Source organism: Myotis daubentonii, chromosome 3 (genome assembly GCF_963259705.1).
Source record: "Myotis daubentonii chromosome 3, mMyoDau2.1, whole genome shotgun sequence".
Taxonomy (NCBI): Eukaryota; Metazoa; Chordata; class Mammalia; order Chiroptera; family Vespertilionidae; genus Myotis; species Myotis daubentonii.
This window is the reverse complement of record NC_081842.1, coordinates 39,202,846-39,209,103: the sequence shown is the minus strand read 5'-3', so window position 1 is coordinate 39,209,103 and position 6,258 is coordinate 39,202,846. Positions and strand designations below refer to the sequence as shown.

At 42.2% G+C, this 6,258-nt stretch overlaps 1 non-coding gene across 1 annotated transcript; it reads left to right on the top strand.

Annotated features, from left to right (window-relative positions):
• Positions 1 to 5,631: 5,631 nt before the first annotated feature.
• LOC132232026 (U6 spliceosomal RNA) lies at positions 5,632 to 5,738 on the top strand. The gene has a single exon (XR_009452190.1). It is a non-coding gene; the product is annotated as a U6 spliceosomal RNA (small nuclear RNA).
• The last annotated feature ends 520 nt before the right edge of the window (positions 5,739 to 6,258 follow it).

Genomic DNA, 6,258 nt, shown 5'->3' with positions numbered 1-6,258 from the left:
ATTGCACTGCACGTGTTTATGAATGACTATAGAATTGTTACAAGTGCCGAAACCGGTTTGGCTCAGTGGATAGAGCGTTGGCCTGTGGACTGAAGGGTCCCAGGTTCGATTCCGGTCAAGGGCATGTACCTGGGTTGCGGGCACATCCCCAGTGGGAGATGTGCAGGAGGCAGCTGATCGATGTTTCTCTCTCATCGATGTTTCTAGCTCTCTATCTCTCTCCCTTCCTCTCTGTGAAAAACCAATAAAATATATTAAAAAAAAAAAAAAAGAATTGTTACAAGTATGTCCTGACTGGTTTGGCTCAGTGGGTAGAAAGTCGGCCTGCGGACTGAAGGGTCCCGGGTTCGATTCCAGTCAAGGGCATGTACCTTGGTTGTGGGCCCAGCCCCTGTAGGGGGTGTGCAAGAGGCAGCTGATCGATGTTTCTCTCTTGTTGATGTTTCTAACTCTCTATCCCTCTCCCTTCCTCTCTGTAAGAAATCAATAAAATATATTTTAAAAAAAGAAGTGTTACAAGTATTGGTTTGGGGATAACAAATCAATTCTAGCAATTAGATGAATTCACAAATATGGAATTTGTGAATAATGAGGATAAGCTATACTATTAAGCCCATTGTATAGGTAAGGAAACTAAGACTCAAAGCGGTTAAGATCTTTCACAAATTTATATGGACACAGACAATAGGGTGGTGAAGGTCTGGGGTGGGGGGGAGGGGCAGTCTCAAGGGGGTCGTGGGGGAAGGAGGGGAAGATATATAATACTTTCAACAATAGAGATTTACCCTCCCCCCCTACACACACACACAAAATTATAGCTTGTTAAAGTGGCACAGCCAGGATTCAAACTCCACTTAGTAAAAGAAGGAGTTTTTTCACCTATACTGAGTTAGGATAGGATGCAGAGAGTTGAGGAAATCAGTCAAGCACACTAATATGGAAGTTGCAGATAGAGAAAAGCTTCTACAAAAACTTGCCAATTATATGAAGCATGCTTTCTGGGAATGGCACCAAAATATTAGTGAATAGCAGTTTCACACTTTAAACAAAAAGGATCATTGTTAGAAGTACAGTACTAATACATTTATCTGACACCCAGAGCCCAAGTGACCAAAATCCACAGTCTTTGTTTCTGCAGAGTATATGTTGTCATCTTCTCAATGCAATTCTGTTAAAAAAAAAAAAAAAGTTCATTCACACCCAGGCATTACGTAGTATAGTAAAGCATAATCAGAGACATATTATAATAGGGCAATTCAAAGAATGAGTTGTCAGTTATGTAAAGGGGCCTTCATGCCCCAGAAGCACAGTATAACTATATCACAATAAGCCACTTAAAAAAAAAAAAAAACATTTATTCATCCACCCCGCCCCCCCACCAAAAACAAACAAACAAACAATCCTTTTGAGCTGCCACTGTGTACTAAATGTCATGTTAGGCACTCAACAACAATGGTGAATATGAAGTACTTTCTTGCTGTGACTATATAACCAGTATCATACATGAGACAGGTTTTAAAATAATTGTGTGTAAGCACATGTCCCTTGGAAGTTCCTCTCTGTTTCCCTCTCCCCTATCTGTAGATTTGCACAGGTGCTGAGAGCCTCTGAGAACTCAAACCATCATCTCCCTTAGGGGTCAGATACATATAACATATCTGTTGATATGGGAATGTCAGAAGCCAAATTCAAGACCCCTGGGAGATAATTCACTGAGGCAAGAAGGAGTCAGGAATGACAAGCAAGGACAACAGAGGTTGTAGGAGTCCCAGGGAAACGGAGATCTTTCTTGAGCCTACCTTCTGAGCCACCACCGAGGTATCACATGTTCCTGATTTTCTTTCTGTCTCACTGATCTCCCCTTTCAGAATTTCTCTCCCCAGCAAATAGTGTTCTAGCAGTCAGTCCTTAAATCTCTTTCCTTTTCTATCCCTTCTTACTCCCTAAGTGATCTTATCCAATCTTAGGGCCCTAACAGGAAAGAGATTGCACACTCAAATTAAGATATATCAAGCAAGGTTCACTAAAGGGACTACAGTAGTCCCTCCTTACCTGCAGGGAATACATTCCAAGGCCCCCAGTGGATACCTGAAACGGTGGATAGTACTAAACCCTCTATAATACTGCTTTTTTCCTGTACATACATACCTTTTCATTTACAGGAAGTACCTCACGCTTCTCTTTGTCATATAGCCAAATTGCCAGTATCACTACTCTTGTACTTTGGACCATTATTAAGTAAAATGAAGGTTACTTGAACACAAGCACTATACCACAACAGTAGATCTGATAACCCACCTGAGTGACTAACAGGTACAGTGTTTACAACCTGAAGATGTGCTGGACAAAGGGATGATTCACAGCTGGCATGAGGGATGACGTGGGATGGCACGAGATTTCATCAAACTACTCAGAATGGCATGCAATTTTTAATTTATGTATTGTTTATTTCTGGAATTTCCCACTTAATATTTTCAGACTGTGGTTGACTGTGGATAACTGAAACTAGGGTAAGTGAAATTGTGAATAGGGCGTGTGAACTACTGTATTTATAAAGGTATAAGGATAGCAGTACTCTGGGGGTAGTGAAGGGAGGGGATGTAACCCCCATGGACCTGAAGAGGTGACCGGAACAAGCAGTTACTGCATCTGGAGAGAGATAGCCATGTGGAGACCTGCCCGAGAGGAACTGTGAATTTCATGAAGAGACTCAGGCAACTGAGGGGGAGCTGCAGAGAGGGAGATGGGGGAATAAACCATCTCATCCTGATCTCCTGCTGTGGGGAGCGGCTCTAGAGTTAAGCCTTGGATTGACCTGTGGCAGAGCCACAAACAGGTCCCAGCTTAGAGGGCAGAGCCCTCTGAGCATAATTAAGCTTGACCTTATGGCCGCCCCTTAGATCCTTCCTGGGTAGCTAATGGGCTGTGGGAGATACAGCAAGTGCTGCCAAAACAAGTGAAACTCACAAGAACATTGTAACTACAGTGACCACTACCTTATTTTTCTCTGACTATAAAATAAAGCCTCAGCTTGCTAGCTGAATCCTTCTCTGTGGCCTCATCCAGGCACAGGAGATCCACCGAGCCCCAGTTATATTCTCTTTGTCTGTCTTTTTTTTAATCCTTCACCGCACCTCCTCAGGCTCACCAAACCTTTGACTGTGCTGGCACAGCACATCCTGCCTGACTGGCTAAATCCAACTGGAAACCAGAGGGTTGGAGTCCATTGACATCATCTGTATAGGTTAGTCTATATAGAGGCAGAGACCAAGGTGGTGAGGCATGGAGGGAGAATCTGGAAGGCCTACAAAGATATCCAGCACACTCTCATATATTGAAGATTCCCAATTTTTAAAATATTTCCAACCATAACTTGGAGTGAGTCACAATGGCCTACTGGACATCTCCTCCTGAATTTTCACTTGATTGTCCCATGCCCTAGACTGGTTTCTGCCTATCCCCTCCTTCCCAACTCCCCTCCCAGAATGGAGCCACCATTCACTTGGTTCCTTACTAGTTTTCATCTCTGAATTCTTTATTCCTCTTATACCCAATCCATGAGCAAGTTATGTCAGCTCCACTTTTAACAAGCGTTTAGAATCTGGATACATCTGAACACCTCCACTGCCTCAACCCTAGTGCAGACCCACATCATCTCTTGCTCATATGACTGCAGTAGACTCCTAACAGGTCTCCCCACTTCTCCTCTGATGACCACTATGGTCCCAATAAATTACTACTTTGGTCCCAGTAAATCTCCACACTAGCCAGACTGAGCTTTCCCCAGTCACTCTCTAACCCTTTACCTTGTTTAAATTTTCTCCCCAGCAACTATCTCCACTTAAATGTCTATTATATGTTTATTCATTTATTTGTTTATTGTCATTTTCTGCATTAAAATTTAAGCCTCATGAAGGCAGGGATTTTATTATCTAATGAATTATCCCTTCAGTTGAATAGACTATTGAATTTTTTTAAATGAATAATATCTTTGCAAAAGTCACTGTTAAGAGAATGAGAAGACAAGCCTCAGACTGGGAGAAAATATTTGTGAAAGATATATCTGATAAAAGACTGTTATCTCAAATATACAAAGTACTTTTAAAATTCAATCATAAAAGAAGAAGAAACTTGAGTAAAAAATGAACAAAAGACCTGAAAGGATGACTAACCAAAGAAGATATATAGATGACAAATACACATATGAAAAGGATGACTAAACAAGGAGGATATACAGATGACAAAAAGCACATGACAATAAGCATATGCAATAGGGAATTGCAAATTAAAATGACGAGATGCTACTACATATCCATTAGAATGGCCAATATCCAAAACATTGACAACATTAAGTGCTGACAGGGATGTGGAGCAACAGGAACACTCATGCTGGTGGGAATGCAAAATAGTACAGCCACTTTAGGAGACAGTTTGGTGGTTTCTTATAAAGCTAAACATACTCTTTCTATATAATACAGCAATCACATTCCTTGGTATTTACCTGTGCTGTGCCAGCACAACCAAGGGTTCAGTGAGCCTGAGGAGGTGTGGTGAAGGAATAAAGAAAAGACAGACAAAGAGAATATAGCTGGGGCTTGGGGGATTTCCTGTGCCTGGATGAGGCCACAGAGAAGGATCCAGCTAGCAAGCTGAGGCTTTATTTTATAGTCAGAGAAAAATAAGGTAGTGGTCACTGTAGTTACAATGTTCTTGTGAGTTTCACTTGTTTTGGCAGCACTTGCTGTATCTCCCACAGCCCATTAGCTACCCAGGAAGGATCTAAGGGGCAGCCATAAGGTCAAGCTTAATTATGCTCAGAGGGCTCTGCCCTCTAAGCTGGGACTTGTTTGTGGCTCTGCCACAGGTCAATCCAAGGCTTAACTCTAGAGCCACTCCCTACATTTACCCAAATGAGTTGAAATTTACACCCACACAAAAACCTGCACACAGATGTTTCCCTCTTGAAAAAAACCCAAGATACCCTTCACAAATAAGTGGATAAAATGTAGTACAACCAGTCAATGGAATATTTATTCAGCACTAGAAAGAAATGAGCTATCAAGCCATGAAAAGATGTGGAGGAAACTTAACTGCATATTACTAAATGAAAGAAGCCACTCTGTAAAGACAACATGCTATGTGATTCCAAGTACATGACATTCTAGAAAGGATCAGTGGTTACCAGGGAATAGGGGAGAGGGAGAAATGAATAGGTAAAAAAACAGAGGATTTTTAGGGCAGTGAAACTATTTTATAATATACAATCATGATATATACATGCAATTATACATTTGTCAACACCCATAGAATATAAAATACCAAGAGTGAACCATAATGTAAACCATGGGCTTCAGGTACAATGTAGGATCATTGATTGTAACAATTTATCACTCTAGTTCGTGATGTTGGCATTTAGGGGGAGATTATGCATATGTGGAGGCAGGGGGTATATGGGAAATCTCTATACTTTAGAACCTAAAACTTCTCTAAAGACTATTTTCTAAAAAGGATGTGGGGAGACCCTGGAGGAAAAGGACCATAAATCTGGAAAAACTACTGTCCCACTACACTCTGAAAGTAAGCAGAACCCTGAAAGATCCTGGTTTGGTAGTCTTGTAAGAATGCAATAGAGTGCTCACTTCAGTGGCACATATACTAAAATTGGAATGATACAGAGAAGATTAGCATGGCCCCTGCGCAAGGAAGACACACAAATTCGTGAAGCGTTCCGTATTTAAAAAAAAAGAAAAAAAGAATGCAATAGATAGTGGGGAGCATGAGGGAGAAGGTGGGGAGGTGCTGCTCCTATAGTTCCAAATAGAAAAATCATAGGGAAGATCTCTGATTAATCTAACCTGGTTTATAAGCCTACTTCCTGACTTAATCAGGGAAATGGGCTACTAAGATTCACCTGCCAAGTAAGCCAATGGACCAACAGGGACATCCCCAAGGCTGAAATCCCAATACACCCATATCCTATATAATAAAGAGGTAATACACAAATTGATCCTCACACCCTCACAAGATGACTGCCTACGACCAGGCCAGCAGGGAGGTTAGTGAGGGACGACCAAATGACTGAACAAGCAGGCTGTGTGGGGTGACCAGGCAGGTAGGGGAGGCAGCTGGGGGAGACTAGGCTGGCAGGGGGTAGTGGGGGACAACTAGGCTGGCAGGGGTGGGGGAGAGTTGGGGGCGACCTGGCCAGCAAGGGGGGCAGTTAGGGACTATCAGGCTGGCAGGGGTGACAAGGCAGGC